Below are 24841 nucleotides of genomic sequence, written 5' to 3' on the forward strand. Positions count from 1 at the left end.
TGTGAATCGCCAGGTTTACACATTTCAAAGCACTCACCACAGCACATACCTTCCCCAATGTTCATAACCCCACCACCCTCTCCCTACCCTCCACACCCCCCCGGCAACTCTCAGTTTGTTTTGTGAGATGAAGAGTCTCTTATGGTTTGTTTCCCTCCTGATCCCATCTTGTTTCTTGTACTCTTTTCCTGTCCCCCAAACCCCCCACATTGCACCTTCATTTCCTCATATCAGGGAGATCATATGATAGTGTCTTTCTCTGGTTGACTTATTTTGCTAAGCATAATACCCTCTAGTTCCATCCATGGCAACGCAAATGGCAAGATTTCATTTCTTTTGATGGCTGCATAGTATTCCATCATATATATATATATATATATATATATATATTCCATCATGTATATATATATATGCCATTCATTTGTTGATGGACATCAAGGTTCTTTCCATAGTTTGGCTATTGTGGATATTACTGCAATAAACATTTGGTGCACGTGCCCCTTTGGATCATATAGCAGTCTTCTTTACCTGTATCAGAACCCCAAGAAGCTTTATTTATTTATTTACTCACATAAACAGATGATCCAACACAACGTTTTTTAATGTTCAAATGTATTATAATTTCTTACTGCTTAACACTATGCTTACTGCTCTCTTTCACTGTCTGACTAAATCCTCATCATCACTATGCCATTTAATGAGAAAGAACAATTGAACTCAGAGTTCTCTCCATATCAGGGAATGAAGACTCCACCCTTCTGTTTGTGCAGGTAAAATAAATGTTGATATTGTCTGTCCTGCACATACCCCATCCTGTTCACCGGAATATTCACCATCAAAATATATACAAAATAAAAACCATACCTCACCACTTCTATTACCACCCAGCATGCTAAAAACACCATCATATGTTCCTGAATTATTGACTTGATTGATAGCCCCACTTCCACACATACTGCACTCCTTTCTCCCTGCAAATTTATTTTGGTACAGCAACTTAACCTAAAAATCAAGTCAGATGATTTTATTCTGCTGTTGAAAGTCTTTTGGTATCTTCCCCTTTCATATTAAATAAAAACTGAAGGCGTTTCAATGTACTAGAAGGTCATACATCAATACGTTCTTCCTCTCTCCACCACTATGAACTCCTCATTGGCCTCCTTGCTTTTCCTCAAAAGTAACAGACAAGCTGTTCACCCAAAGTCTATATACTTACTTGCTCTGCCTAGAGCAAACTTTTCCTTTAATATTTGTATAACACTCTCCTTCACTTCCTGGGTCTTTGTGCAAATAACATCTCCTAAATGAGATATAACTACCCAACACAAAATAAAATTAACTTTCATCCCAGCATTCTCCAATGGCTTTTACCTTTCTTGTATTTCTTTGTAACACTTATCGCCATCAACCATCAATCATTATTCTATTACTGGTTTATTTTCTTATTTATGACAGAGAGAGAGAGAGAATTGGGAGGGTGTGCAGAGGAAGAAGAAAACACCCACTGCCTAGAAAGCCTGTTGGGGAGTTACATCCCAGGACTCTGAGATCATGACCCAAGCCAAAGGCAGTCACTCAATGGACTGAGCCACCGAAGCGCCCCTCTATTATTGGTTTATTTCACTATTATATTTCAAAAGAATGTAAGCTCTTTCTGGTCAGCTATTTTATATGTTTTATTAATTGAAGTATTCTCAGAAAGGTAGCTGGCAGATTGTAAGGGCTCACTAAACTGTATTTTGTTGTTATTATTGGGCTCCTTTATGGGCTTTACCCCTTACGCTAGAAGTCTATCCTTCAGATGTAAGCAATAAGAATAGAGCCCTGCTGCCTGTTCAAATGTGTAAAAAGCATGTATTAAGTCGATATTTTAAAAGCTAAATGAATGGCTTAATAGTTGTATATAGGGGGGAAGGGAACATATTTTCCACAGTTTAGAAGTGGAGTTCTTTTATAGAGTTCTTGTACAAGCGTACACTCTTGAACGATAATGGGCAGTTGTACATTATAATTATACAAACACTTTGGTAATTTATATCCTTTTTTTGTAATTCATGACTGGATCATTTAATTCCTTAGGAGCATTATAGCATTTCAACTTGTCATGTTCAATAAACTTATTGGGGTTGCTACCTTTTTTATTCAAATGGAGAAATAGTCATGATTTAATCTAAATAAAGTGTTACTGATTGTGTTGTTTTCTAGGAATGAGTCGCACATGCTAGTTTAAAAGTTTTGTTAAATTCCCAAGTCTGTCACTGATAAAAGCCTTTTGTAGATTAGTAACTTGATCAAAACGGAAAAGTTATGTAACACTCAATTGTTATACTATCTTTGTTTCCATCTTGCATTGTAATAACACCCATCTTAACTCTATTTAAGACAAATCATTGCCAGATGGATTTCTGGCATTGATGGCATGATATGAAATCTAGTATAACTAAAAGTTTTTGGTTTTAGTAGCATATAAATCAATTTAGAAAAATATATGTATTTGAATATAAGATAAAGTTTTAAATTATTTGGCAATAGTAAACTAAACTTTTTTTTTGTAAATTTTTATTTTCTAAAAGTTCATCGAGCTCTTTTGCAATAAGAAACAAGTTACAAAAAATTAAGGTTTATTTACCCCAATTCAAAATTATTAGGAATATAATCATAGAGGTTGAAGTATTTAAAATATTGAACCCAAAATATTTTATTAGGTAAATTCATGAATGCTGAGCATTCACTGTTAAAATATACTAATACAATTGATAGATTGGTAGAAGCCTAAAATCAAATATTTATTAAATATTCATATCCATATCTTTTCATGGCTTGGTAATTCCTTTCTCTAGCATTAAATAATATTCCATTGTTTGCATGTACTACACTTTATTTGACCTTTCACCTATGGAAGGATATCTTGGTTGCTTCCAAGCCTTTGTCAGTTATGAATAAAACTACTATAGACATCTTTGTGGGTATAGATTTCATCTTCTTTGGATGAATACCAAGAACTGCTACTGCTGAATCATTTGGCAAGAATATGTTTAGTTTTGTAAGAAATTGACAAGTTGTTTTCCATACTTTATTCTCAATAGACATGGAAGAACATTCCTGTTGCTCCACATCCTCACCAACATTTCGTGTTCTGTTGTCAGTGCTCTGGATTCTGGGAATGTACTGGTGTCTCTTTTTTGTTTTAATTTGCATTTTCCTGATGACTTATGATGTGAAGCATCTTTTTATATGCTCATTTGCCATCTGTAATATTTTCTTTTGTGAGGTAACTGCTAAGGTCCTTGGCTCATTTTTAATCAGGTTTTTCCCCCATTGTTGAGTTTTAAGGGGTCTCTGTGTATTTTTGATTAACAGTCCTTTGCCAGATGTGTATTTTGCAAATTTTTTCTCATAGCCTGTGCTTTGTTTTTTCATTCTCTTGGCATTGTGTTTCACAGAATAGACATTTTAAAATTCAGTGCTTGTGCTTTTGTAGCTAAAGTTATCGCCAAAACCAAGGTCATTTAAATTTTCTTCTATATTACCTTCTACATGTTTCATGTTCAGGTTTATAATCCAATCTGAGTTAATTTTTGTGAAGAGTGTATGATATCTGCCTGAATTTATTTTATTTTATTATTTGATTTGATTTGATTTGATATTTTACAATTAGCTTCACCATTACTCCAGAACCATTTGTTTAAAAGATTGTATTTTGCTCTCTTGTATTGCTTTTGCTTTTATATTAAATATAAAATATAATTGATAATATATATTCTGTTGCTTTAATCTAGTCTTTCTGTGGTATTACAATATCTTGCTTACAATTGTCGTTATGGTAAACTTTTTTAAAATATTTTATTTATTTATTTGACAGAGAGAGAGATCACAAATAGGCAGAGACACAGACAGAGAGAGAGATGAGGAGAATCAGGCTCCCTGCTGAGCAGAGAGCCCCATGCAGGACTCGATCCCAGGCCCCTGGGATCATGACCTGAGCCGAAGGCAGAGGCTTAACCCACTGAGCCACCCAGCCGCCCCATCATTATGGTAAACTTTGAAGTCAGTCCTCAGTCTTTGTTCTCCTTCAACACTATGTTGACTATGGTGAGTCTTTGCCTCTCCATATAAACTTTAAAATAAGTTTGTTAATATTAAAAAAAAAAACACTTGCTGGAATGCATTAATTGTATAGATAAACTTGGAAACCAGTGACCTCTTGAGCTTAGCAGGAGATAGACTATGGACATCAGTTGTCACAGTGGTGCCTCTGGCAGAACCTATTGCAAATCCCTAGGCAAAATGAGACCTCAAGGATCTAAGAGAATGTCTAAGAAGTACTTGGGTATGGTTTATTGAAGTGTCCACCTGTCTGAAAGCTGGGGAATCTAGATAAGGGAGGAAAAATTAGTTATGATAAAACATATTAACAAACATCAATAAATTTTGTGAAACTAATTGTCATGGCTCATATACAATATGACCAACGAAGGGACCATCAGAAGGAAAGCATCAGTTATGTTTATTGTGAAATTTTTATTCCAAATAAAGCAATGTGAGGGGAAGACACAATGAGAAAATTACCATTTTTTAAATGGTTAAACTTCTTACAAAATGGAATAGGTTTTATATTCTAAGTAGTATATTGAAAAGTAAAACATTGGGGCACCTGGGTGGCTCAGTGAGTTGGGCTGTTGCCTTCGGCTCAGGTCATGATCTCAGGGTCCTGGGATTGAGCCCCGCATTGGGCTCTCTGCTCTGCAGGGAGCCTGCTTCCCTCTCTCTCTCTGCCTGCCTCTCTGCCTACTTGTGATCTCTGTCTGTCAAATAAATAAATAAAATCTTTAAAAAAGAAAAGTAAAACATTAAAAAATAAAATTTTAATTAAAAAATATGTAATTTTAAAAAAAGGTTAAAAATAGCAGAACCATTTTTCTTATAACTGGAAAATACATTGTATATATATATATCTACCAAAAATAACTCGTCATGGGGGCGCCTGGGTGGCTCAGTGGGTTAAAGCCTCTGCCTTCAGCTCAGGTCATGATCCCAGGAACCTTGGATTGAGTCCCACATCGGGCTCTCAGCTCAGCAGGGAACCTGCTTCCTCCTCTCTCTCTCTGCCTGACTCTGCCTACTTGTGGTCTCTGTCAAATAAATAAATAAAATCTTTTATAAAAAAATTTTTAGGGCGCCTGGGTGGCTTGGTGGGTAAGCCGCTGCCTTCGGCTCAGGTCATGATCTCAGGGTCCTGGGATCGAGTCCCGCATCGGGCTCTCTGCTCAGCAAGAGCCTGCTTCCTCCTCTCTCTCTGCCTGCCTCTCTGCCTACTTGTGATCTCTCTCTGTCAAATAAATAAATAAAATCTTAAAAAAAAAAATTTTTTTAAAATAACTTGTCATGTCTGGAATCAGGAGCATATGGAAAAAAATAATATCTGAGGACAATACTTCTGCCATGTTTTGTGCCTTGTTAATATTTTTAAACAGTCAGGCAACTTTTAGCTTTATTGAAATACCTGCTAAGATACCAGCAGTGCCTTTTGGAGCCCTATGACTATAAAAATTAATTGCAAATATTCAAAATGTTTACTATGGTGTCACTATTTAGGGCCACCACCAAGTATGTTTCAGAAGTAAGCATAACTGTTACTCTTCCATAAGGCAAAAGGGCATATTTTCAGGAGTTCCATCTGCTGTACCAGGAGGTGAATCAAGTAATGATTTTTGTCTATAAAATAATTCACTTTTCAATCAAACATTCCTCATTCCACATCATTATAATAAAAACTAGGAGGAGACTAAAACAAACAAACAACTACAACTACAACAACCAGCTTTTCCTTCAGTGGAAAAGTAAATATAACCTTATGAGTAGCCTGAAATTTATTTTTAAATATTTTTAAGATAAACGTTTTTGTTAGAAAACCACATATTTTATATTACTAAGAAATACCAGGCAAAGTTTTATTAACTTCTAAGAAGTCTAGTTACTTCTATTTATCTATTAACTCATCTCTTTATGAAGTAGAACATGATCACACCTATTGTATCTACCCAAGGTTGTATGCTTTGGTTATTTTATGTTTGCTATTTCCTTGCTTAATTTTTACAATATTTGATACATAATAGTATCTTTAAGTCCATCTATGGTTTCACAGAATTTGTTTGAACTTCATAAAAATGTACCACACTTTTTGCACTGTCCTTGTTTTACTTCTCTATTAGCTTTCCAAGATTTATTCACTTTAGAGTGTGTATTTTATTTTTATTCCTCCATAATGCTATGTTTACAAATTTGTATTTATCTGTACTTTTAAAAATATCTTAATTATATACCATTTCTCATCTCACGTAACACTCATGTTACTTCTACACTTATCAGATATTATGTAACTGAAAACCACAACTCAGCAAGAATAGAACACCATTTTTCAAAATTAAATGGCTTACCAGAATTCTTTAATTCTATCCTTTATTTGTATTAGATGACCCTTTATTCTGGTATTTGGCATTGTTCATTTGGAGGAAAGCTTATAAGTTGATATTCCATAAATAGAAGGATTATTTATGATTGATTAATTATTTTCATTTAGAATGCATAGAATATGGTTGATTTAATATTTCTTTCTTACTCTCTGCCTGGAACATAGTGCTATCTATGTAATAGCCACTAAAATATTAAGTTAATCACCTAGACTTTAAACTGCATATTAATAGGAATAACATACAGAACTCTTCTCAGATTGGGACACCTGGGTGTCTCAGTCATTTGAACGCCTGAGCCTTTAGCTCAGGTCATGATCTTAGGGTCCTGGGACTCAGTTCTGCAACAGATTCCCTGCTTAGCCAGGAGTTTGCTTCTCCCTCACCCTGCTGCTCACCCTGCTTGTGCTCTCTCTCACTCTCTCTCTTACAAATAAATAAAATTAAAATAATGAATTCTTCTCAGATAGCTAATATAGAATATCGTCTTTGTATTCATCAAAGGGAAAGTGCCGGGGCGCCTGTGTGGCTCAGTGGTTAAGCCGCTGCCTTCGGCTCAGGTCATGATCCCAGGACCCTGGGATCGAGCCCTGCATCGGGCTCTCTGCTCAGCAGGGAGCCTGCTTCCTCCTCTCTCTCTCTGCCTGCCTCTCTGTCTACTTACGATCTCTGTCTGTCAAATAAATAAATAAAATCTAAAAAAAAAAAAAAAAAAGGGAAAGTGCCATATAATAATGAAATTCAGACTACTTCAAATTTATTTTTTAACCAGTAAGAAAGTACTGGAAACAAGCCAAAAATGTCTTCAATGAATTAAAGAAATAGATTGATTTTCAATATCTTAATGTTTATAAAATAAATTGCAAGACTTTTATACTAGATATCAGTGTAAATATTCATTATACAAGGATATTCTAAAAATAAACCCGAGAAAACTACTTGACATATATGATAACAAAATCGAGTTTGACAAAAGTCAGTTTGGGTAAAACTTACAACACCTACCACCTGAAACTCTTGTTCTATAATTTAATTATTTTAATTTACAGAAATACAAATGTAATATATCAGAGAAAGTATATTGATAGCTTTGAAGGTATGCTCTGGTTGTGCCCTGTTTACTATTGAAAGGGGAATCCAATATGTGATGCTTATGGTGTGACTATATTAAAATTCAACAAGTTCAGAAGCATTCGAGGAATAGAATAAAGACAAAAGATGACCCTTACTTATCCTAAAGATAGACAATGGTATATATGTGCTAGTTGGGGAGAGAATCCAGTCAGTAGATGGAGGATGTGGTAGTGGAAAAAAAAAAAGACACAACGTTTTGGTTGAAAGGTTAGCACTCTATTTAACAAAGTAAAATTGTGTGTTAATAGCCTTGAATAATATCCAAAAAATATTTTCAATTCATTGAAGATTATTTAGGAAAAACTTGAAAAATACAACTTGATAGGATTCCAATAAAAGATTCATAAGCAATACAAGTTTAAGAATTTTTAGTATATTTTCCCTAAAAAGCCATTTGATTTAAATTAAAAAGAATTCTATTTACCTGCCACTTAAATAAGAGGAAATTATTTGGTTTTGTAATAAGTCAATAAAATAAATTAACATATCTTTAGAAAACAGATATGCACACTAAAAAGAATAGTGCTTAATCTGTTCAGCAAACATTTGTAAAATTCCTTGCCATCAGCTAGCTCTGGAGTTCTGCTAGGTGAGTAAGGCCATGTATGTTACTGCTCAGAGTACTGACACAAAGCAATTGTCCCCTTCACATCCATTTTTTGCTGTTGATATGTCATGCTATGTTGTTTAGAGATCCATAGATGGCCCTACATGAAGGCCTTTTTTTGTGTGTATATGGGTGACTGTGATTTAACTTTCAAATAAGATGGCTCCTGATTTACAATGATTCAACTTACGATATATTTGGCAAGGATGTGAAAGTGAAAGTGATTCAGTAGAAACTGTACTTTGAATTTTGAATTTGGGTCTTTATAAAAAGGGCCAGTGACATGTGGTATGGTGCCATCTTGTGATGCTGGGCAGCGGCAGTCAGCCACAGCTCCCAGTCAGCTAGAAGATTGCAGGGGTGAACACCTGATATTCTTACAAGCATTCTATATATAACCATTCTTCTTTTTTTAGTGTAATATTTAATAAATTGCATGTGATATTTGATACTTTGTTATAAAATAGGCTTTGCTTAAGATGATTTTGCCCAAATGCAGGCAAATGTAAGTGCTCTGAGTATGTTTAAATAAGCTTAAGGTAAGCTATGATATTTGATAGTTTAGGGGTATTAAATGCATTTTCAATTTTTTTATGTGTGTCTCTGTACATAGCCCCCTTGTAAGCTGAGGAACATCTCTATATGTATATGTAGCCTTGGTATGGCTTACATATTATTGGCATGAAACATCTAGAACAGTATGTGTGCCATATAATTGTCTAAAACATCCAACAAGTTTCTTGAAAACTTGTGCCAAAGGGGTTATGTCTTTAAGGATTCTTATTTCAGAAGGGTTCTCTCAAATGTAAGATTTTTCAGAAGTTAAGTGAAAATCTGACCAAACCAAACATTTTTCCATTTTCCCTACTGAGCAAAGATAGCTAAAATCTATCTGCCATCTTCAGCACTGTACTCAACGATTGTAATTCTAATTTAAGAACAGATGATTTATATCAAAACCACATGTTGGCCTAATCTTATACAATATTCATAAATCTCACTCAGAGCCTTGGACACTTTTATTTGTTGAGTCTATATGGTACTACGGACATTCATCTTTTTTGACCTCATAGCTTCATGTATGTCTATACTTTTGAAAATACATGCATCATAGTTCCATTGTAAAATGTCTGGGTTATAAAATGTGCTATGCTATCAAAATGGTAATAAGAACATACAAATGACCTGATGTAATGAACTGGACCAGATTGCCAGATATCACATTTCATACCAGAAAGATTCAGTGGTAAGTTTTAAAATGGCCAGCTATACTTCGACTGAATTATAACTCATTTAACTTCTTTCTTTGTGTACAGTATTATACATTAGTCAGTATTATAGTAAATAAGTACTTTGGACAGATGTAAATATGCTGTAATAAACAATGTTTTTCTTCTTTCCTTTAGTCCTTTTTACTTGTAAGACTAGCCACAAATACCATGCCTCCCCCAAAATAATTTTCAATCCAAATTTATCTCTAAATGAATTTATTGCACAGAAAAAAATATATATATATATATACACTTACAGTAGACATGTTCAAATAGAGTTACACAACAGCAGGGCCCTATATGTAAGCAGTATAGATGTTTTGTTTTGTTTTGTTTTTTTCTTTAAAAAAAAAAGAGATTATGTGAAATATTGGAATTTTATTTCCAGGCCTAGTATTTCAAGACAGTTAGCTACACTTATGGTGTCAACAGCCTCTTGTTGGCAGTATGATTTTATCGGCTCCATGGAATAACAGCAAGAATATACTATTGCTTCTTTCTTTTATGACACACACAGAAAAAAAAAAATTGACACATTTGCTCAAGACCAACCAGAATTATTTTAACCTATCAAAATTGATGGGAGGCCTTCACTACCAAAGTCACTGCTGGGTTTTCACAATTCATTGCAGACAATCTGCTACTCCCATTAGGATAAAGGAGAGAAGAGTCATAATCAGGGAAGAAAGCTGGATTTATACTTGTAATTATCATTGAATTATTTAGCCTGCTATAGGATTATTATTATTAGTGTCATTTGATAATTTTCTCTCAATTTATTAAACACAACTGTGAGTAATTACCCTAGCTATTATTTCTCTGTATTGGCTGACTAGCTAGCAAACATTCATGAAAATATCCATTAGCCACACACATAAAATGCTGCATTATGATGCTGTTGAATCAGAACATACCACTACCTGATTCTGTAGCTCTTTGAGTATTTGCAAATCAATTAATTCTATGTTTATTGGATTCTTCCCATACAATTAGAAAATTTATAATAGAGTCCATGAACATTATTAGTTTTACCATTTTAAACCAGCAATCACACTTTGATTTTTACAACAAAAGCAGAAATATAAACACACACATTTGGATCAGTTTTCTGTTAGTCTGTCTGGACTTCAAAATCCTATTCCTCAAGATAATGCACACCAAAGTTCTGGATTAAACAAGAAATTAGATGGCACCTGAACACTTGGTTTAATATTCTCCAAAGGACTATGCAACTTATTTCTTACATTATGACATTGTTTTACAGAGATCCACACTTTTATAATGTTAGTATTTTTAATAATCAATAAAGTCAATTAATCATGATTAAAAATCAAACATAAAAATTTCTACTTTTTGCTTTTGCCCCCTCCATTTAGAACTTATTTATAGCCTGATAATTCAAAGGTCCCTATGTTTATGAGAGTCTGGACAGAAATAGCTCTAAGATCCCATTCAGAACTTGATATTAATCTAAGTCTTTAGGCTCCATTCATCCTGAGAGCAAAGAGTAGGACAAAGGATTTGAGTACTGTTAGTTTATCTGGGAGATTACCCAAGGTAGAAAAGAATGGGAAAGTGATACAGTGAAGAAGCAACTTTGTCAAAGAGGTACATTGTTGATATAATTGTTGTGGATAGAAAATGAAGGCTTGCTTTTACTGAAAGGTCCTGAGAAACTTCTTTAAGTTGTCCTCATGAAGACCTGAAAACTGACAATTTTACCTATGGTTCTTATTTCCACTTCACTGAGTGCTGTCCTCAGAGGACATTAACTCTCCTACACTTTTGGGTTGTGTTGGAGACATTCTAAAATGAGAGAGAGAACATGAGATGCTATCAGTGTTAAGGAACTGCAATTTCCCATGGAACTATCCACCACAGGTTTGGCTATAATCAGGTGTTGGGCCTTGATATCAGAGGGATTTGAGGCAGTATCATTTTAGGTTAATCATTATATCTGAAATTTCCAAAAACTTCAACTGATGAAACTTTGATTATAAATCTATAAATATAACAATAAATCTACAGTATTCAAATTATTTTCATAGAAATACACAAACAAAGCATCAATTGATTAATATTTAAATGTTACAAAATACTGAACTGAAAGGATTTGGTCATAGAACAACGTGTAAGAAGTAGAACTTAGGTTTAGGTTAGAACTCAGGATGCATTTGAGACTCAGTTAAGAAATTGAATGGAGGGACGCCTGGGTGGCTCAGTGGGTTAAGCCACTGTCTTCGGCTCAGGTCATGATCCCAGGGTCCTGGGACCGCACCCCAAATCAGGCTCTCTGCTCAGCAGGGAGCCTGCTTCCTCCTCTCTCTCTGCCTGCCTCTCTGCCTGCTTGTCATCTCTCTCTGTCAAATAAATAAATAAATAAAATCTTAAAAAAAAAACAAATTGAATGGATGTCTGACTATCTTATAGGTTTGCTAAAAATCAGTGACTTTGTGTTCACGTGTGGCTATGCAGGAATTTTTAACTTTCTCTAAGAAGTTATTAGATTTGATTATATAATGGCAGTAAAGGATGGGGAAAAGCAAAGTACAAACCCCATAAAGACAAAGACACTGAGTATGAGAAAAGAGTAATAGATAAGAAGAATCAATGCATTTGAGGAAAATGGGAATTGAGATACACAATGATTGTTGATTTTTTTAGATGGAGAAAACAAAACTAGCTTGCAAGAAGGAAATAACAGAAGACATGTTGTGATGTGATACAGAATCCTGGAAAAGGCAGTAACATGGAATAAAGGAGTAGGGAGAGCATATCAGGTAATTTGGATAGGAAGGAGTTAGGAGATAATTGCTTGATAAATTTTATATGGCCCACTTAAATGCACAGATTTCTCTTCTTTAATTTATATGGAGAACAGGGTGTCCTTTCTCTTCCCTTTCAGAGCACCAGAGGTGTACTCTTTCAGACTGAAAACCTGAAAAGCTCAGGACTCAGTTGCTTAAGCACAGCTGAGAGGACATATTTCAATTAAGATTTACATTTTGCTGTAGGTAGTAGACTGTCAAAAGTGATTTAACCATATTTTTTCATTTAACAAGAAGACTACAGAGAGTGTTTTTCTGGTGTTGGTTCAGAGTCTTAAGAAAGTCAAGTGAAGTATCTTAGAGGTTTTCATGGCTTTTTATTCACAGTTGCAAAAATTGCTGTTGGAGTTCTCACTTTTGAGCCCACATTTCTGGCAGAAAGATAGAGGTAAAAGAGAATGATATCTTGTACGACTGATACTTTGTCATATGGTTACAATGTAACTAGAAAAGAGACAATAAAATATTTGATGTTGTTTTAAGTTTCCTTGTTGTCAATCCCTCAGTGCTTTCTGAGATTCAAGGAAAAAGTAAATGGATATTGACCTGGCAACTATCAACACCTGTCAGTCTCTCTTGGATAACCAATATCTCTATAATCTCTTCTTCCCAGTAAAAAAAAAATAAAATAAAATATATTCATAACCCACACTGTGCCATCTCAAGTTACTGCACCAAGATAAAATTACAATGATTTTCAGTTGTTCCAAATGGACAGAATACCCTTCCTTATGATATCATGTCTTATAAGATAGATAATTGGCTTGCTACCAATATACCCAGATGTAACTGTGGAAGAGACAGGAAAAAAATAATAATATTTATTTATTCCTTGGGTTGACCCTGTTTACACAGATGCATTACTATTAGAAAAGGTTGGTTTGGGACATTGGAATGAATTTACTTAATGGGTTTGTATGTAATTGGGTTAGAGGAAATTTTTAATTTCTACAAAAATTATTAGAATTCTATCTTATTCTCTTTTGTTAATTTTTACATGTTAACAAAGCCAACATTTTTGTCTAGCAGACAAGATCTTAAATCCTAACAAAACTCAATTTTTTCCTCTTATTTTTAAGTTTGAGAGCCTCATGTTCTCTCATGCTGCTATAAATAAAACTCAAAAAGAAAAAAGGAGCTAAATGGGGCAGTAAGACCAGACTTTTTATTTTATTTTATTTTATTTATCTTATTTTTAATTAAAAATTAAAGATTGTATTTATTTATTTGAGAGAGAGAGAGAGCATGAGTGGGGCAGGGGGATGTAGCTGCAGAGAGAGACTGAGAAGTATACTCCCTAATGAGCAGGAAGCCCGATATGGGGCTCGATCCCAGGATCCTGACTGAGATCATGACCAGAGACAAAGGCAGATACATGTGCAAAATCCCTTTTTTTCTGGGAAACAATACTTTACAAGAGATGTTTGGAAAAGTACTGGGGGATCAACTTTATTTGGAGATACAAAAGTTTAATTGACTTTTGTAAAGCTACAGGGATCCAAATGATGGAAATCCCAGCCCGTTTAGGTTGTGGACCACAGAGTATTCTTCTCTGTAATATTTCATTTTCTTCCATGTCTACTAACTCCAGTCCAAATTCACTGATCTCTTTTTAGATAGTGCAAAACATGGCAAAGAATACCAAACAAGTGCCCAATATTCTACATTTATTACATCATTTCTAACATATAGAAATGTGTTATCAAGGCTGGTTCTGTGAACGAACCTAGTTATGCTAAAGTGTGTTTTGTTCTCCAAGAAATTAAATGCATGATTATCACACAATTATAAAATACTTGTGTCAAGAATTTTTATTCAAAAATTAATTAGAGAAGCAGATATTAAAACTAGTTCACATGGTTATTTGGGATATAAGCAGAGTTGTGCAGCAGAAGTGCTCTGGGCCCATAATTTGGTTATAGAATTTATGTTCTCTAATGAAAAATCACTAACTTATATTATTGTTAACAAGAATCTTGTGCATTACCATCAGTTTTCTACATTACAACCTCTTGCTCAACAGTTTGTAAATAACTTTGTCAATAGCAAGCTAATAAACGGGGTGACTCCAATGGATTGAGATAATCTCCAGAGTTTCTGCTACATAATGCCCAGGACTCCATTGAAAGGACACCTAAGAATTTATTTTGCCCAAAACTTTGATCATTTTTTTCACTGCCCTTACCTATTTTCCAAACCTAGTCCTTTTGCTTCACCTTTCAGTCTATGGACAACCCTGTATCTATCTGACTGACTTGTTAATTCTGGGAATGTTTTGCAGGTTAATTTGCTTGCCAGAGGTGGTTCCTCTAATTGATGTCTAAGAACCCTAATTAGTTAAGAAAACTTTTTTTTATATTTTCATTGCTACTTATTATTATTATTATTATTATTATTATTATTGCTAATATCTCTATTCTAAATAATTGAAAGGGCATCTTTCTGACAAAAGACAAAGAGCTGGCTATTAGTAGAAAAAGTACAGTTGACTCTGTCAGTGAAAGTGGTAAAGGGATTTGAGAAAATGAGGCAAAGCACTGGAATTATGTGTTAAAACTTTAAATATTATAGACCCATTTACTTAATTTCTAATACTGTTGTTGCTTATAATTAAATAAGATGTTTTCCATGAACCACGCATTACAGCAAATATATTGTTTATACAGATTAAATTTTCATCAAAAGGGATGCCTGGGTGGCTCAGTTGGTGAAGCAGCTGCCTTTGTCTCAGGTCATGATCCCAGCGTCCAGGAATCGAGTCCCGCATCGGGCTCCTTGCTCCACCGGGAGCCTGCTTCTCCCTCTGCCTCTGCCTGCCATTCTGTCTGCCTGTGCTTGCTCTCTCGCCCACTCTCTCTGATAAAGAAATAAAATCTTAAAATAAATAAATAAATTTTCATCAAAAAATAGTAAGTGTATTTTATTGCAGGATCCTGATAAGCATTTTGCAGATGAGAAAAGTGAAATTAGAAAAGTATGTCTCTTCAAATCCCTCATACAATATCTGGCCTAGATAGAAGGATATACTATCACAATTGAGGAAGATAATTGAGATTAATTAAAATGATAAACTTTACTATAGAGGGTTTTTTAAAAGTTTGCCCCAGATTCAGATTCTTTTAAAATATATATCTATTTTGTGTAAAGAGAATGCACTGAGAAGTAAAAAGAAAGTGATATATCAGTGCTACCAACTAATGGCTATAATATCATCACCTTATTTATGAACAATGAAACAGTGTGCAATATTTAAATAAATTTAAATAAATTCCTATTTATTTTATATATTTTTTATAAATTTATATATATTTATATATATTTATAAATTTAAATAAATTCCTATTTATTTATTATTAAAGTAATTCCTCTAACAGTATGTTTTGAAGGTTGCTAGCAGGAAAGTGTTGTACTACATGGAAGTAATCAGAAAATGTGATCTAAAAGTCTGCTTTCAAGGGCGCCTGGGTGGCTCAGTGGGTTAAAATTCTGCTTTCAAGAAGCTATAACAGTAAGTACTGAGCATTAGCTATTATATGCTATGGATGAATACCTGAAATCTACATTTGAAACTAATGGTACACTATATGTTAACTAATTGAATTTTAAAAAGTTAATTAAAAAAACCCACTATTTTATAAAACAATATTCCCAACAGGCTCTTTTGCTTTAAAATACTCACTTTGTAATGAGAGTCATTACTTTTGTCTAGCCAATTCTTACATCACTGTTTATCCCTTCCCTGCTTTATCCCTTCCCAGTATCAATAAAGGCTCACTTGGGTTACCTAGAAGCCATGAGAAAGCTTGTAATAGATCTGGCTGGTTTTCACCAGCAATTTGACCACCATGTGCACAGGGAAGTCTATTGATAAAGGCTTTATTGCAATAAGTTGCAAATACATGGATGATTTTGAATTCTCTTTCTTGAGGTCTTGTTTCATGATAATCAATTTAGGGTGGCTTATTGGAATGGATGTTATTAACATATCTTCATAGTTATAAGTACATGGAATTGTAAAATAGATGAATGAATGTGGCATTACTGACAACTGTCCTCATTTTGAAATCAAATTACAGTGTACTAAGATGAGGAAGCAAAGCAGATTTGGGATTATGAGTGAAATAATTTAAAAAAGTCTTAGGGGTATGATCAGACTATTGGGTAATTCAGTAGAAAAAAGTCAACTGATTGAGATTCTGTGTTCCCTGATTTCAGAGAGAAGTTAAGATAAATAAGTAACACGAGGAGACTAGGAAGCCAAACATAAGTGATACTTTTGTGCCAGGGTGTGTATACATCTGTTTATCTTCTTGCTTTACCACTAAGGTTGCTCCTAGAGGAGAGTTTAAATATGTGTTGGAGCTAATCTCTGTGGATTACACAAGAAACCACATCCTACAGCTCTCCCTGAAACACCGCTTATGATTTCAATGTAATTTGGTTTTTGCATTTTTAGAAATAACAAAATACTTTGCAAACTCATCTACTTTATTACCACCACAAGTGAGTCAGCTGACTCCACATTTTATCACAGTGACAGTCACAGAGAAATGGAGGAATGAGTAGAGTTATCAATATATGTGCTTTTAAGAAGTATGACAGGGTAGCAGCTATTTCCAGGAACCAAAACATGGGTCAGCAGCTGTGCAGGAAAAGTGATGGAATAAATGACTCATTTCAGAGGAGTTCTATAACATATTAGTTCTATAATGTATCTTCAGCACCCAATTACCCGCTTTGATCTAAAGATAAGGATTTACAGTTAAGGTCCCATTTATGATTTGACTGGTAGGGCCTGAATCATTTTTACTATTGTTTTGACTATTACTTGAAACCTATAGCAGTACTTGGGATATGTGTTGTGTATTCTGTGAACATGTGCTAATTTTAGATTAGATAACTTCTGTCTAGAACCCCTGTTAATTTGTTTGTTTTTGTTTATTTGATAGTGGATTCAGTAAATGGATATATCTGAAAAATTGCAAACCACTATTAAAATAAGTTATTATGATATATAGCATGGAATTGCACATTCCTCCTTTGAATCCAACAGAGCTTCACCATATCCTTAACAACTTGGGGGAAACATGCTAATATTTTTCTTTATAAAAATTTCTCCTGTTTGGCTGTGATGATTGTCATCAGCAGTAACTCCTCTGAAGGCTTTGTCAAAAGAGTTGAAAAAATTGGAAAGGTGTGAATGAAGCTGTTTGCTGAATATAAAGAAAAGAACATTGAAGTACAATTCACACTCTTACTTCTCCTTCTATGCTTTCAGGTGTTTGACATTTGAAAATTTTGATTCTAGAAGAGATGCCATGTATAATTCGTACTTTATGGAGCAAGTTGCTTTTATAATTTTTTTTTATTATTCTACCATTCAAGTATTTCCATTTAAATTAAATTCAATACAATTTAAAAACAAATCAAAAGTTCAGCCAGTATTCAATTCCTGGGCTAAATAATTTTAGAAAGCTTTGTGTTATTGAACCTACAGGGTTTTTCTGTAGTTTTAACTCTTTCTTTCTGTGATTTTCCCATTAGTCACGTAAGTAACTGCAATATAACAGACATTGAGGATAAAGAAGGACTGAATAGAACAATCCTTGTCCTCATGAATTTGAGAATCTAGCAAGGGAGTCAAACAATTCAATCATTCAGAGACAATTTATTGAGTGCCTGGCCTAAGATGAGCACAACAAAACCCCAGCACAGAGGAATCATTTTAATGGGAGAGATAGATAATAGGTAAGCCAACTTTAAAAAAAAAAAACGTACTGGTTTTTCTTTAATAGTGATGCATATTTGAACTAAATAAGCACATTTTAAAAAGAGCAGTGATTGAGAAGAGGCTTTTTAACTGAGTGGTCCGAAAGGGCCTCCCTGAAAAAGTCTGTTTTGAACAGATTTCTGAATAATATCAGCTAGGAAGCTGCGTAAAAATCTCAGGGATGGGTGATTTTTCCAGTCAAAAAACTATAAAGGCTCCAAAGTCACAATAGAGCCATAAGTTTCTCTAATAAAGTAATAACTAACCCAGGTTTGAAAGAAAAGGGACAGACTTTCTATGGAATTCATATTTAATTAAAGCTCTAAAGGACTAAAATACAATAGAGCAAAATTCTGGTCATGCTGATATACCTAATGAAAGTTCAAAAAAAAGGTGTGGGTAGCAAAGAGTGTGTGGGAATGTTGGTAAGAACAGTGGAGAAGAATCATCCCTCAACATGTTCTTAAATGAAGCAATTCTTGTGTTGTTTTAAAGGGTAAATTGGAGTTTGCCTAAGTGATTAGAGAAGGATGCCTCAGCTTATGGAATTTCAAAGCCATAAAAATGTGATAAACTACTGCAGACATTTTCATGTATATTTGTTGTTGCTTCTAGTAATGGTGATCTAAAAACTCCTACTTAAGACAACTAAAAATCCAGACAAAATAGCTTTTAAAATTAAAAATATCAGTATGATTATAAAAATTAAGTGTGAGATTACTGGGCCTAAATACGAAATACAATGAGAGCCTAGAGATATATGCCCTGAAGCCATTTTAGCTATGAGAGCATTTGAAACTGCTAAAACACACTGAGATGTGTTGTTAATAGACTCTTGATACTAGAGAAACAAAATTCAAAATCCAGCAGCAATCAAATTTGAGGACTTTGGTACAACCCAAATTTAAGTTGAGATCCCCAAAGCACAAGGAGAAGCAGAAATAAGACTATAGCCTACCTTGCCTTCTGTGTAAACTGAGAAAGTCAATCACTGAATTTGGAGTATGATTGTCTTGTAGCATCTCAGATATAAGAGAAAATCCTGCCAAGGAGGACCATACCATTATTATAGCTCTTAATTATCCCTACTCAATAAGAGTTTCAAATATAATGTCTTGAACATAGCAAAATGTAACAAAGCACACAAATAAAAACCATTAACAAGATTTGATAGACAAAATGGGATTAAGTATGATGTTAAAATGATCAATAAAGATTGTAAAATGGCTTGATTACTCTGCTCAAAGAAATGAGAGGGGAAGAAAATTGAACAAAAAACTGAAACTAAAAATGATATTGAGAAAGGTTTTATAAATGAACCAAATGGATACTCTAGAACTTTAAGGATATGACAGCTAATTTAAGATACCACAGGGGTGCCTGGGTGGCTCACTTAATTAAACCTCCAATTCTTTTTCCCTTTTTTTTTTAACACCTTAATTTTATTTTATTGCTTTCATTTTGGCTCAGGTAATTATGTCAGGGTTGTGAAATAGAGCCCAGAGTTGGGCTCTGTGCTGAGCCTGGAGCCTGCTTAAGATTCTTTTCCATTCTTTTTCTATCCCTCCCTGCGCTCTCACTTGCTCGCTCTCTCTTGCTTGCAAATAGATAGATAGATAGATAATAGACAAAGCAAAATAAAAGCAGATTATGAAAATAAATATAAAGATTTTGAAATGAAAACAAGTTCAAAATAAAATAGAGAAGACCTACACAGCTAAAAGTTCCTTCAGAAAATCTACTATTAAAGAAGTCAGTATGACACAATGTTAAGATAACAAACGATTTGAGCATGTACTTTACAGAAAGGGTAATCCAAATGGCCACTCATATATAAAAACTGTTTATCTTTATTATGAATCTGGAATTAAATTAAATTAAATTAAAAATAAATTAAAACCTAAAATGACATACTATTACACACTTACCATATTGGGCAACAGTAAAATTGTCTTGCAAGAATGTGAAAGAATGAAAGTGCCCATAATAAAAGCATTTGAGGTAAGTTGGACAATATTTAGGAAACTTAAAAATAAAAATAAAGATTTGGTCCATTCCTAGAAATACAACATGGAACTAAATGAATATTTTCACCAGGATATGCAAACAGATGATTATAGCTATTTCATTCATAACTGCAGATCAGTAGTGGTCTATTTGCACAATGTTACATTAAATAAGAGAGAATATTAACAAACTGGGAGGAGGGGCTAGGTTGTTATCATAAACAGATCTTCTATGGTGCTGATTATGTTCTATTTCTCAAAATCTTTAAGTTAAAAAAGTTTTCAAATTTATATCTAGATAGATAGATGATAGATAGACAGATATCCCAGAAGCTGCAATGCTAGGCTAAGACCAGGCTTTAAAGGGCTTTTCTATACTCTACTAAATACTTGAAACCATTCATTATATCATAGTTCAGTGTTCAAATCTCCATTTGTTTCCTCAGTTTCCTAATATTTATCTTAAGGTGACCTGATCCAGACTTTTGATCACCTTTGTCTAAATATTTCTATTTTAACAAAGTCCTTTTTAAAACTGAGAGACTAAAACTTAGAAAAATACTCTGATTGTTATCTCACTAGAGTGGAAAATATATGGTTACCCATTAACTAATGATATCCATGTCTACATTAGATCCATGACATTTTTAATTCTTGGGAGCTTTTGGTTAAATGAATTTTTTAAGCTTCCTTTAAATGAAGTTTTAAGCCATCACCACATGAATAAAATTAAAGAACTAAATGAAAACAGGCCAAGTATTTACAGAGTAATAGAATGTGCAGTGGAAAGAGTACAATTCTGAAATCATAAAGCCTAAATTAGTGTGATGCATCTTTCCTCGCCATGTAATCATAAACCAGTTATCTAAATGTGTTAGCCTCAGTTTTTTCACCCATGAAATGGTGATGATAATACTTATTATGCAGAGTTGTTGTGTGGATGTGATGAAGCATGGAGCATGAGAGTCTCATATTCCATGCTAAAATGATAGCTATTTTTATACTTATAATAATTCTAATAATAGTAATTAAATTGTTCAAAATGGTAATATTCATTTATATTGAGGCATTGTATTGACTATTCATAGACACATTTACCAAAATAAATTTCATTTTACGTTACCCCCTCTGAGGATATGTATTCCCTAATTCAATATGAATCTCATTATGAATAATAATTATCATAATAAATATGCTGATTTTTCTTCTATTTATTTTTAGGGAAGTATCCTTTACTGTTGAACATAAAGAAACTTAAGCAAGTCTGTCTTATTCAAAATTTGCATGCTGCTTTCTTATGAAACTAGATTATAGAGTTGTATGAAATAAATTCATGCAGTTAAGACATTTATGTTTGGAAAACTGGGTGGTCAGTTTAGTATTTCAAAAGAAGATTTTAAATTTAAACCTTAAAACTGAGTTCTTTCAGCCTTATTTATAGACCATCCTTCATGCTTCATAAGTACTCCTTCATTGTAAACTAAGTAATAGTTTTTGTCACAGTGTATATAATGAAAATGGATTTTATATTCTATTATTTCAGAGTTAGTTGCAGTTTCTACTTCCTTACTTCCTTTTTTGAAAAATAGATTAATTCTACAAAAAGTTTTTGCCAGCTTTATTGAAAAAAATCGACATATTATAATTTGTAAATTTAAGAAATGATTTCTTATAACATTGCAAACTTTTAACATTGTGTAAATTTTGTACAATTTGATAAATTGGTATACATCTTTATTGCAATACAATCTACATAAAAATGTTAATACATCTACTACCTCGTATAGTTGCCACTGTTTTTTATGCATGTATCGTAAGGAATTTTAAGATCTACTCTCTTAGCAACTTCTATGTATATAGTATAGTAGAGATAAACTTCAGAGGTCTTGTGGATTTTGTTCCAGACTGCCTCAGTAAAGTGATTATCTCAATAAACTAAGTCAAATTATTATTTTTTTTTGGTTTCCCAGTGCATATAAAAAATTATGTTTCCTAGTGCATATAAAAAATAAACACTATACCGTACTGTTCAAAAGCATTATGTTTTTAAAGAAAAACAATGTATATACCTTAAGTAAACTAGTTCTGAGTTTTCAGTGGGTCATAATTACTGATCACAGATCACCATAACAAATACAATAATAATGAAAAAACTTGAAATATTGCAAGAAATACCAACAGGTGACAGAGAGACACAAAATGAACAAATGTTGTTAGAAAAATGGTGGCAGCAGACCTCTTTTATACAAGATTGCTATAAATTTTCAACTTGTAAGAATGTGATATATGCAAAGTTTAATAAAGGGAAGCACAATTAAAAATGTATGTATATTTTATTAACTATGATCATCATGCTGTATATTAGATCCCCAGAACTTTTTCATATTATAGTTGCAAGTTTGCAGCCTTTGACCACCTTACTCCACCCCAGGTTCACCCCTTGTCAACTCAACTCTAAGTTTCCATTAGTTTGCCTTTTCCTCAGATTCTGTATGTAAGGGATATCATAATACATAAATTAAAAAAAATATATAAAATCTTTTAAATATTTCACTTAGTATAACACCTTCAAGATCCATCCATGCTGTTGTAAATGGCAGTATTTCTTAATTTTTCATGGTTAAGTAGTATTCCATAGTATATATTTACCATACTTAGTTTATTCATTCATCCATTAATGGATACTGAAGTTATTTCCATCTCTTGCTTAGAGTTAATAATGTGATAATAAACATAAGAGTGCAGATATGTCTTTGAACAGTGACTTCGTTTCCTTTAGATATATCCCTAGAAGTGGGATTACTGAATCATATGGTAATTTTACTTTTAATAATATAAATAATCTCCATACTGTTTTCCATACAAAATTATATCCCTATCACAGTGCATAAGTTCCCCATTTTCCCCAATATTTACCAAAATTTGTTAGTTTCAATTTTTTGGTAGTATATACTCTAATAGGTAGTAATATCTTGCTGTGTTTTTCAGAGGTAAACAACAACAACAAGAACATAATGACTTTGCCCGGAGTTTTTTACGTTGAGCACTTTTTAATGCTCCTGTTGGTAATTTATATAACTTTTTTGAAAACAAAAAAAGTCTATTGAAATCCTTTTGCTATTTTTTTAATTATATATATTTTTTCTGTTTGTATCTGTTGGTTATTAACCTCTTTACAGATATAAGATTTGTAAGTATTTTCTTACATTCTGTGGATTGTGTTTTCATTCTCTCAAAGGCAGTTGCTCTTAGAGTCTGCACATGGCACTTGGGGCCTGCTGGTTGTTGGCTACTGCTCTCTCTACCTTGGGTCTAACAGCTGCGGGGCATCAAGATGAGCACGTCTATTGTTCTAGGACTTAATGTAGTTTGGGGCACATGGTAAGCAATAATCAATTCTTTAGTTGATCCAAGTGTTGGACCGTTCTTATTTATTCTACTACCACAATTTACTTGTTCTAAGATTTGTCCCCCCCCCATTTTAATATCTCTTAAGGTGGCACTCACCTTGCACTTGATGACATATCCTAGTTTAACTGACAGCATTTCTCTTTCTTAGTCGAACATAAACTATATTGCATCTTACCCTTGATAAAAGCTAGGGTGCAATTAAATACTCTATTATTTTTACGATTCTGATATTTGAAATCCTCCGGTAACTCCCTCTGCCCCCACAGTGTAGTACCTCACCTCCTCGCCATAGTATACAAACCATCTCACCCCCAGTGTTAACCCCGGGGCTCAGCCTCCATCCCCAGGTGATGCTGCCAGATCAGTTGTCGTTTGTCATGAACTATGGTAAATGTGGAACAACAATGAGGTATTTCAAAGAGGTGAACCACAGATAAATTTCTCTAAGGGTGGGGTGAGGGTTACTCAAAAAGGAACTTGACAAGGCTTTTAAAGATATCGACAATCATTATAACATAACGTGACTGATTTTTACCGTGCGCTTAACTGGGCCAACACTTGTTGGCTTCCAAGATACATTAACATCGTTGAGATGGTTCTAGGGGCTTTCTAGCACAGGGTCTCATGAGGCAGGGATTCTAGCCACTGGCTGTGCAAGGCATGAGGCCTGTTAGTGATTCTATTTTTACCTCTGCAGAATGGGTCTTTCTACATTCCAGGTCCTTTCTACCCCAATAAATAAAGCAGCGATTCTCTCAGTGAGTTGTACTATTGGTTTAAACAGCCAACTGTCTCTTTAAAAGGACTTTTGATTAAATTCCTTTAAAAAAAAGTCCTTTCAAAAAAATCTTTTTTTTTTCTATTTTTTATTTTTAAATCCCATATGTTTACTCTGATCGTGGAACTTTGTCATTTTGACCTTCTCTGCTGATTAAAATATTCTTCATCATCAGCACCTACTGCTCTCCTCTCCTGGTGGTCTCTCCGGAAGGGGTCTTCTCTAGGTCTTCTAGCAGGAGATGGGCACTTCCCCTCTACCCATGTTTCCAGACCAGCCTTACCTATCCTGCAGGGTCAGGTCGGCCTGGCTTTTTGTCTGTTGTTCTCTTCTGAGTGGTTAGTTTTTCATAGATACCGTGCTTTGCATTTGTCAGGACTTACTTTGGACTATCAAAACCCTTTTCTGGTGCCAGTGAATCCTAAGAAACAGTCGTGATGAGAGAACCAGGAACTCGAACAGATCATATTTGTCCTGAATGTTCTGTCCAAAATGAAAAATACATTTCTGAGGAGCCTCAAGACCTCTGAGAAGGGAAGTTTCACCAACTCTGTCATGTAGGGGCA

This window comes from Mustela nivalis, assembly GCF_964662115.1.
Source record: "Mustela nivalis genome assembly, chromosome: 5".
Classification (NCBI taxonomy): domain Eukaryota; kingdom Metazoa; phylum Chordata; class Mammalia; order Carnivora; family Mustelidae; genus Mustela; species Mustela nivalis.